This window comes from Podarcis tiliguerta (genome assembly GCF_965153285.1).
Source record: "Podarcis tiliguerta genome assembly, chromosome: 8".
In the NCBI taxonomy this organism is placed as follows: Eukaryota; Metazoa; Chordata; class Lepidosauria; order Squamata; family Lacertidae; genus Podarcis; species Podarcis tiliguerta.
Genome location: NC_139541.1, coordinates 24,184,021 through 24,193,520, shown reverse-complemented (window position 1 = coordinate 24,193,520; position 9,500 = coordinate 24,184,021). Strand labels below are relative to the sequence as shown.

The 9,500-nt window shown below is 46.1% G+C and overlaps 1 long non-coding RNA gene across 1 annotated transcript in view; it reads right to left on the bottom strand.

Moving 5' to 3' along the window:
- Positions 1 to 9,500, bottom strand: part of LOC310682978 — a 152,211-nt gene that overhangs the window by 41,696 nt on the left and 101,015 nt on the right. The gene's annotated exons all lie outside the window — the stretch shown is intronic.

The following is a 9,500-nucleotide window of genomic DNA, read 5'->3' as shown; positions in this document are numbered from 1 at the left end:
CTGGATATACCCACTGTTCCGTAGAATTCTTCTTCAGCACAGCAGAAGGATCCAGAAATGCTTCCTAAACCCATCTCTGTGGTGAATGGAATTGTATAACAACAATATCTATGGAGCAGTGGCCATGAGCAGTTTAAGAAAATAAGAATCCTGCAGCTGGATTGAACCAAAGGTTCTATCCTTCTGAGATGCCATGGGGAGCAGGACATGGGATGCAGCAGCTCCTATGGCTTCCAGCAACGGGTATGCAGAACCATTCGCTGCCTCTGCCCATGGAAGCAGAGCAGAGCCATTGTGGAGATGGGCTTACTCCACATCAGTGCAGCCTCGTGGCACCTGCTTTTTAAGCAGTCACACCTCACTGCTGGGCTCAACTGAGAACCAACAAAGACACTGGGAATCCTTCTCAGGGCTGCTGCTGCTACCACCAAGGCAGGCCTCCCCCATCTCAGGCTGGGGCCCTTCACTTTTTTGGTACCTAAATGCAGGACTTCACGTAATTTATCTCTGTTGTATGGCACCTTTTCGTTTTTGCTCCAGCCTGCTCACCTGATAGGAGCTGCGTGGCACTTCTGAATCTCAGAAGCATCCCCCTCTACAGCCCCAGCCAAAAGCTTGAATAACTATGAACCCCCTAATCTGGCATCCCCCTCAAAACAGGTGCCAAAGTTTTGCAATCATTTTGCAGCATTTTCAGCGAAAACCCCACGTTTTGCAGCTCCCCACAGATGCAGTAATTGATGCATCAAAACAGGGCTAATGCCTTTGTAGCAGGAACCCCCCCCCCCCATCATTCAGTTTGTACAAACTTCACACACACTCACACTCTACATACGCTACACTTCTGTTATAAATTCATAGAAAATCAACCATACATCGGATTTGCACTGTTCCACTTTTATTTTACTCCATGAAGGAAAGACTACAAAATGGGGAAGGTTTGATACAGGGCGCCATAATCCCTTCACCATCCCAGCACATCCACAGGAGCCCTGCCCAGTTGCTATGCCAACCCTGATGGTTCCAGACAGAAGACCATCAAGGTCACAAAGAACTTACATATGGGAGTGGATTCAGCATGATCAGATTTCCCTCAGGGGGCAGGAAACTGCGACTACCTTTTGTCTTCAGAAAATGACTCATGCGGAGGGGGAGAAGGGAACCAGCCAGGTGACAGGACACTCAGGTTACCATCACAACTCCTCCCTCAACCCCTCCTTTCTGTAATGTATGCATGATGTTTCTGGGGGTGGGCTTGACCTAGAGGATGGGAATTTCAAAAGTTTTTCTAAGGGCTTGCACACCATTTTCTGGGTCTTTCCTCTCTCCTGCGAGTGAGGGGAACACCCTGCTGAAACAGTACAATAAAGGCCAAGTCTACAGGCTGCTGATTTGCTCCAATTTACTCTGGTTGGTGTCTTTACTTTTTGTCCAAGGGAGCCCTCGGATTTTTTCGGTAACACCTCCAAACTCAACGTTGTCCGGTTCGCTTCAAACTGGCGCCAAGCTTTGGCAAAAGTTTTGCGGTGTTTTGCAGCAAAAAACCTCACCTCCTTTTGCAGTGTCCCGCAAACAAAGCAAGAAGTACTCAAAGCTGGGGATCACGGGGTCACCCAAAAACCAAATGTCATCCAATTCACTCCCAACTGATGCCAAACTTTGGGGAAAGTTTTGCAGCAGCGTTTTGCAACAAAAACCCCACAAACGGAACAATAGACACTCAAAATGAGGGTCATGGGTATTACCCAAAAACCCAACGTCGTCTGATTCTCTCCAAACCAGCACCAAAGATTTTAATTAACAGGACCTGAACGAATTACAGAAGTCTGCCGACATACCCAAGAAGACTTGAGACAAGAATGATTGGTAACAGTTAATATTTATAAATATAAACATCTATAAAACCTGCAACCAGAATAATTCAACCAAATAACCAAAACCAATGTGATGCCATTTTGGGGGTCTCTGCAGAACATGGTTTTTTGGCCACGAAAGGCTTCTGCAGAGCATTCCTCAAGGTTTAGCGCCATTTAGGGGTGAATCAGATGGTGATGGTTTTGGGGTGATGCCGTGACCCCCGCAAATTATGGTTGCCAAAGAAAACGTTTCAGGGGTCTCTGTGGAATGATGTTTATTGGCTGCAAAAGGCTTTCGTGGGGCTTGTACTGATGCTTGGCACCATTTTAGGGTGAAATGAGTGACGCTCCCCCCCCCCTTTTTAATACCGTGATTCCGTGGGTTAGGGTGCTGAGGACATTGTTTTGGTAGTCTCTGCAGAATACGGTATTTTAGCTGCGAAAGGCTTCTCTGGGCTGTTTCCCAAAGTTTCACACCATTTTGGACCGGATTTATCTACAATTGTGTGCCAGATGTCATATTGAATTAATATGGTGGACCAAACTAACCCTAGTTAAATATTCGCTCCCACCCCCACCAATTAATTTGGGGCTGGATCAGGTGCTCCCTGGGTCAGGGCAAAGCTGTAGGTTCCCACACCCCCAAAATTAACAAATAACACGATCCATTTTAAAATCACAGTATTTTTTTAGGCTTCCTCGACTTCCAGGGCTGTACTAGAAAGTTCCTGCTTGTAAAATATATGATAAATATGTAATATATACTGTACAATTAACAAAATCATATATAAAATGAATTATTACTGTGTATAAAATATAAGATATTTTATATACAAGAGTATTATATTAAATGTAATAAAACAATGTAATAGTGTAACTGCAGCCTCTTTTCCTACCCACTGCTGTCACCTGGTGGCATAATAGTATAAATACAGCCTCTTTCTGTGGACTACTGCCATCTGGTGGTATAGAAGTACTGTAAAGGGACCCCTGACTGTTAAGTCCAGTCGGGAACAACTCTGGGGTTGCGGTGCTCATCTCGCTTTACTGGCTGAGGGAGCCAACGTTTGTCCGCAGACAGCTCCTGGGTCATGTGGCATGACTAAGCCGCTTCTGGCGAAACCAGAGCAGCGCACAGAAACACCGTTTACCTTACCGCCGGAGCGGTACCTATTTATCTACTTGCACTTTGATGTGCTTTCGAACTGCTAGGTTGGCAGAAGCAGGGACTGAGCAACAGGAGCTCACCTGTCACAGGGATTCAAACCGCCAACCTTCTGATTGGCAAGCCCTAGGCTCTGTGGCTTATACCACAGCGCCACCCGCTTCCCAGTATAGCTGCAACCTATTTAAAGCCACTGCTTGAACTGTTCAGGCTCATAGTTTGGAGGTGCTGCTTGATCTGGTCCTCCCGTTGCGGTTGTAGGTGGCATCAGTGGCAAGGGGACCTTTTCCCATCATGAGCTATGACTTACCCTGACCAGATTGGACCTTGACATCATAATGCATGTCCTAGTGACCCCGAGATTAGACTGGTGTTTCCCAACCTTTTCCTGACTGTGGCCTCCCTTCTGACCTTGTTTCCTTCCTGTGGGCCCTCCAGGATTGTAGCTGGGGGGGCAGGGGGCAGCTGCAGCATATTTTAAGGACGAAATGAAATAATAAAATAAAGTAAAATCTGCTACTTTTGCTTGAAATCACCAGAGCCCCGTAAATATGACTTTTGAGATATAGTCGGTCTCTAAATTTGTGGCTTTTGTAACAGAGTGTTAATGCCTGGAACAAGAGCTCCCCCTGGAGGCGGTGAAGATAGGATTGTGAGTCTAGGAACTTTCTACCATATGTGGTGGAAATGTAGGAAAATACAGGTATTCTGAGAGTATATCCATGCAGAACTGCAAAAAATGCTAAAGATCTCTTTCAATAAAAAACCAGAGGCCTACCACCTGGGAATAACAGATTTGGATATTCCGCAAAAGAGGAAGGGTATCTTTTTATATGCGACGGCAGCAGCAAGAGTTCTGATCGCGGCAAAACGGAAGAGTAATGAAATCCCCTCTATACAAGATTCGATCCAAAAGCTGACAGAATATGCCGAATTAGATAGTCTATCAGAAAATATAAAGAATAAATCAAAACAGGAATTTGTTTCAAAATGGGAAGTTTTCAAAGAATATCTGAAAAATAAATATAGTAGTTTAAATTCTGTTAAATTTAAGTAGTCCTTAAATTCGAGGAACTTCAGTAATAGTTGCAAGGTAGATATAAGAAATTAGATATATTAAGAAAAAGTTTAATTATGATAAAAGTGTGTATTGGCAATAAGTAATATGAAATCGAAATATGGAATAGACGGGAGGTTGGGTCTTTAGTGTTAAGACCAATATATGTTTTATTGTTTGCTAAGAAAAATATGTGTCTATGGTTATTCTTGTGTGTAATTTGGTATTTGTGTTTTTTTCTTTTTTCTTGCTGTATCAATAAAAATCTTTTTTTAAAAAAAGGATTTTGAGTCTAGGTCTGGGTACAAGCTGCTGAAGTGAGGCTCAATATTCAGACCTCAATATTCCTTGTCTTGTCCAGTTTGCTCTTTGCCAACAGCCCAAACCGTATTTTTTGCTCTATAAGACGCACCAGACCACAAGTTTTTGGAGGAGGAAAACAAGAAAAAAAATATTCTGAATCTCAGAAGCCAGAAGAGCAAGAGGGATCGCTGTGCAGTGAAAGCAGCAATCCCTCTTGCTGTTCTGGCTTCTGGGATAGCTGTGCAGCCTGCATTTGCTCCATAAGACGCACACACATTTCCCCTTACTTTTTAGGAGGGAAAAAGTGAGGTTTATAGAGCAAAAAATATGGTATTTTCTAACTGGCTTTTTCCTTTGACTGCCCTCACTTCCAAGCCTTCCCTGCCCTTATGAGAAGAGGAGGGGGGAGGAGATGCGCCACTCATCAAAATCATTAAACCTAAGGAGCACCGTCTAGCGCACAACCACCTACTCACAAATTCCTCACCGTTCCCAAAGAACCTCCCAGGACCTCATTAATTTGCAATTATCTCGGGATGTGCTTGGATCTGAAACACTCCCAAAGTGTAGGCAGCCCAGATACGTCATGCCAGCCTCATTCCTGGGCTGGAGGAAACAACGAAAGCCTTTGCCAATAATTTATATCAAGGTGCTCCTCGGAAGCACTGAAAAGCCAGTGTGGTGTAGTAGTTAGAGTGCCGGACTAGGACCAGGGAGAGCAGGGTTCGAATCCCCACTTGGCCATGAAGCTCACTGGGTGTGACCCTGGGCCAGTCGCTGCCTCTCAACCTAACCTACCTCACAGGGTTGTTATCGGGATTAGTTGAGGAGGAGACACATGTATACCACCTCAAGCTTAGAATCATAGAATCATAGAGTTGGAAGAGACCACAAGGGCCATCGAGTCCAACCCCCTGCCAAGCAGGAAACACCATCAGAGCACTCCTGACATATGGTTGTCAAGCCTCTGCTTAAAGACCTCCAAAGAAGGAGACTCCCCCACACTCCTTGGCAGCAAATTCCACTGTCAAACAGCTCTTACTGTCAGCTTCTTGGAGGCGGGATTTGAATGCAGTAAATAAATAAAAACATTGTCCACATTATGGGGGGAAGAAAAGCTGGTGGACCAATGGGCAAAACGAATGATGGAAAGCATGCATTTTGCTTTCACACCAAGCCTGAAGGGACAATTCTGAAGATTCACACATGTCAGCTCTCAAATTCAATTGAGGGGAGAATTTTGAGGAGCCGTTATTCAAGGGGCTCAGATTTTGTCTCTCCGACTGAAAACATAATAATTGATCTGGTGGCTCAAGACAAGTGGGGACATGCAAGAAGGCCTAGACTGGAAGAAATTCAGAGGTCTGGAGAACCACTAAGGGATGGGAGTCTGCTGTGAGACTGTGGGGGACGGCAACTGGACAGGAGGTTCGTGATGGTAGCAGGAGACGTGCCCTTGGTGTTCCCACTGGTGATGAGGCCAAAAGGTGGAGGGTGTACTGGGGGCAGCTTGGGGGCGGCTTTGGACCCCCCAAATCTTAAGCACCTTCCTCAACCAGGTATGCCAATCAAAGGATCACAGCAGTCTTGACGGATGCAACCCAATGTCACCATCCCAAACCAAACAAAATCAGTTTATTTTTCGGATTAGCCCTCACCAAATCATGTGCTTACACAGAACCATCTTTCCAATGTCTTTCCTTATTAAGACTTTGACCAATTTTCCTATTAATTAAATCATGGGTCATCTTGATCCAACTCCCTGCGAAGCAGGAATCTCAGCTGAAGCATCCATGACAGAGGGCCAATATGTCTCCCAATATCATCTGTCTACAAAACAACTCAACATTTCCTCGTGATGTGGAAAATATGAAAACAATGAGAAGAGGCAGGACTGAAGATTTGGAGATATGCTTCAGAGGTCCAGACTATGGGGAGCCCAGAAAAATTAATAATTACAGTTTGGATTACAAGTTGGTCTTTTTTATTTTATTTTAGTTTTTTGTTCTTAATTGGATTCTGATGTGGACATGTTGATTGGCTGTTTTTATTGGAAAATCAATAAAAATGATTAAAAAAAATTAATCACCCTTGTGGTCCCTTCCAACTTTGCAATGCTAGGTCTCTCTCTCTCTCTCTCTCTCTCTCTGTGTGTGTGTGTGTGTGTGTGTCGGGGAGATAAGTCCATACTCCACCTCTACCTCTACCCTTCCCCTGCCAGCCAGCATGAGCTGGCAGGGCCATAGCCGTGGTGGCCCCTCCGCCACAACCTCTCCTCTCCTCCAATCTTTGCAGGAGCACTCTGCTCAGATGCTCAGAGATGCTGCCTCTTGATTCTCAGAGCTTGCATCACCACTTAACCACATCACATTTGACTGGCAGTGATTTGCGGTGGGTTGTCCACCCCAGGAAGAACAGGACCCAAGGAATGCCATTGCGGGCGGAGTTCCAAACTGTCTCCTCCCTTTTCATTCCTGAAGTTGTGTGTCCTCGGCTGCCTTATTAAGGGGATTGCTGCCTCCTTCGCACATCAGGGCAAAGCTTGATTGTGTTCGCAGATAACAGAGCATGGTTGTATAAGGAACTTGCCACACGTAGCTCAGGGAAGGGGGTGGGGTGAGCAGCAAATTCTTTGCCCGTGGAAATTGGCACATGGGCAGGGGTTGTGCAAGGCCCAAATTACCCTGCAGGATGGGGAAGAAGGGAACAGCCGCCTTTCCCCAGACAAGGTCAGCCGCTGAATTTATCACACTTATGTTTATTACAGGTTAAAAAATATGCTTGCCTCTGCCTGAGAAGCTTACGTTTCCAAAGCAAGCAGTGATCACAGGAATGGCCTGCATTGGCCGGGATACCTGCCCACCCAGAGCTTCCACATCCCTGGCAAGAAAGACAGTCTTGCATAGTGGTTAGACTAGTGTTGGAGACCAGGGTTCAAATCCCCATGAAGCACACCGGGTGGTCTTGGAGGCCAGCCACTGCCTCTCAGGCTTATCTACCGTATTTTTCGCTCTATAAGATGCACCCGACCATAAGACGCACCTAGTTTTTAGATGAGGAAAACAAGCAAAAAAATATTCTGAATCAAATGTTGTACTAAACTATTTAATAAACAACCAAAGGGTTTCATCAGGATACCCTGAACCTTGAAGATACTTATATCACACACATCCAAGGAAGCTGCTAGGTAGGAGATCAGGACAGACAAAAGGAAGAACTTTGCACAAAGTATGGTTAAAAGACAGAACTTGCTACAAGACTGAACGACAGCTACTAGCTTGGGTGACTTCAAAAGGGGATTAGACAGATTCCTGGAGGATAAGGTTATCAATGGCTATCACACAACAACCTCACAACAACCTAGTGAGGTTAAGGTGGCCCTCTTGTTTTTTCCCTGGCTGTGCAGCTCCCAAACCACACACACAGACCATGTTAGTACGCTCTCCACAGTGCAATGGTAAAATGACATCAACAGGTCCTTTGAGAGATTGTTTTTCCGGAGGATTCTCAGAAAATATAACCTCTGCTGTGCTCTCTTCACCAGGTCTTTGCTGTTCTCTCCCCAGGTTAGGTCGTCTCTCAACTCCATTCCCAGAAATCGAAACACCGAGACCTGTTCCACGCACTTCCCCTCAATAATAAGTGGCTGAATATTCAATTTACATTTCCTAAAGTCCACAATGTAATTTTAACCTTTTGCTATTGCACTTTGCGGTTGTTTATAGCATCAATATAAGAAGAAGAATGGGAGCAGCAGAAAGATGGAAGTATCGCTGGTGAGGGTTACAGCTCAAGGCATCTCCAGAAGTGATGAGGCTTGTCGCATGGGAAACTGGTGCCCACCTCATGGCCTGGAACGTTTAAGAAAGGTGACTTCCTACAAGGTAAAAGGTATGGTAAAGGACCCCTGGACGGTGAAGTCCAGTCAAAGGTGACTATGGGGTTGCAACACTCATCTTGCCTTCAGGCTAAGGGAGCCGACGTTTGTCCACAGACAGCTTTCCGGGTCATGTGGCCAGCAGGACTAAACAGCTTCTGGCACAATGGAACACTGTGATGGAAACCAGAGCGCACGGAAATGCCGTTTACCTTCCTGCCACAGCGGTACCTATTTATCTACTTGCACTGGCATGCTTTCAATCTGCTAGGTTGGCAGGAGCTGGGGCAGGACAACAGGAGCTCACCCCATCATGGGGATTCAAACCACCAACCTTCTGATCGGCAAGCCCAAGAGGCTCAGTTGCTTAGACCACAGTGCCACCCGCTGTGGCTTCCTACAGAAGCAGAGATGGTCTACAGATGGTCTCCTCCTCTCTTTGGAGAATCTGGATTAGGACCACTGCTCTGGCTGTGCACTACACAGGTTTCACTTGCAGATTTCGTTAAAAAAGAAAGAAAAGGAAAGCTCAAACTTTACAGAGACAGCCTAAGTTTGCACCCTTCTCTTCTCCAAAGGAAAGCAACCCCAGGTAAGCACTGCACTGTGGAAGAAGAGAAACACATTGATGGGATCATCCTCTCGTATTGCAGAATGGGATGGGGGGTGCACTAATATGGCAGGGGGAGGGACAAGGCAAGGTCTGTGCTACTCCTAACTGAGTCTCTGCACCACTTCCCCTCTCATATAAACAAATGCCTGTCAAGGAGAAAATCCTAGCCTTTATTTCTCAGAAGGCAGAAGGCCTGTCCATGGGAATTTGGCCCAATTCCCCCCACATTGATGCTGAAGGTCAAATCCTGGATGCCAGGGCCTGGAGGCAAAGCAAAGACAGAACAAACCCATTCTCTGCTGTGGTTTTCAGGACCTTCTTCAAGCAGCAAGATTTGGTGGAGTTTGCCTGCAGTCCACTGAGGGCATCTCCTTACCTCTTCTTGCCACCCACCCACAGAACGCTCTCCTCTCTAACAGGGAGGCCTCCTTCAGACCTCCTGGGGAGCACCTCTGCCTCCCACCTCCCCTTCCTGAGGCAGCGCCAAGCCCTCGCTGTTGAGTATCTGAGTAAGTGATCAAGAAGCTATTTGCACAAGCGAGACAGGAGGCCTGACAAGTCACATCCTGCACTACAGCAGCAGCAGGAGGAGGAGGAGCAGGACGATCCTCCTTGGCTCACCGGTTATG